Raw genomic sequence first — 737 nt, 5'->3', positions numbered from 1 at the left:
CGTGGCAGGCCATGCAGGTAGGCACTAAAGTCTACTCTGCGTTCTGACCCACCAGTTGTCCCGAGCAGTCGGGCAAAGTGCTGTTGAAAGGCCTCGCACATCCTTTCAGGCTCGAGTAATTCACGCCCTTTTTCATCTGTCAGAGACCTAACGGTGGCTCAGTTGCCTCGTTGCGCCTCCGCTACTCGGGCCTCTCGGGCCGCTCCAACTCCCTCGTCCCTCAGAGCACGCATCCTAGCTCTGACAACGCATCCTTCGTGTTTGGCGTTGAAATGTTGGTCGAGGGCCAACCTCGCTGCAACTACGTTGGACGCGATGCCAGTACTAAGTGCCTCTTCTAAATTCTTAACTAGGTCTCCCTCTATTCTATTTCGGTCTAACGCTAGGGCGTTACTGTACCTAACCGATTCTGACTTGATTGCTTTTTTGAGGGCATACCACCATCTGTTGTTGATGATGGCACCTGTTAATGCTCTCTTAACTAAAGTGCTAATCCGGTCCTTGTAAGCCTGGCGTGCCGTGAACGACGTGTTCAGCTTCCAGTAACCGGGACCCTGTCTATGTGTCTTATCTAAGTCAAGCGTACAAGTGACAAATTTGTGGTCTGTGTAGCTGACTATGTGGAATTGTGGACAACTTACTCTATCCTTATCCACTGTCCTACAGAATACCCTATCTAAGTACGATCTGGACGACCCGATGCGGTTACTCCATGTCCACATTGGCACATTCGGGTG

Source organism: Octopus bimaculoides, chromosome 1 (genome assembly GCF_001194135.2).
Source record: "Octopus bimaculoides isolate UCB-OBI-ISO-001 chromosome 1, ASM119413v2, whole genome shotgun sequence".
NCBI classification, from domain to species: domain Eukaryota; kingdom Metazoa; phylum Mollusca; class Cephalopoda; order Octopoda; family Octopodidae; genus Octopus; species Octopus bimaculoides.
Note: the sequence above shows the minus strand (reverse complement) of the source record.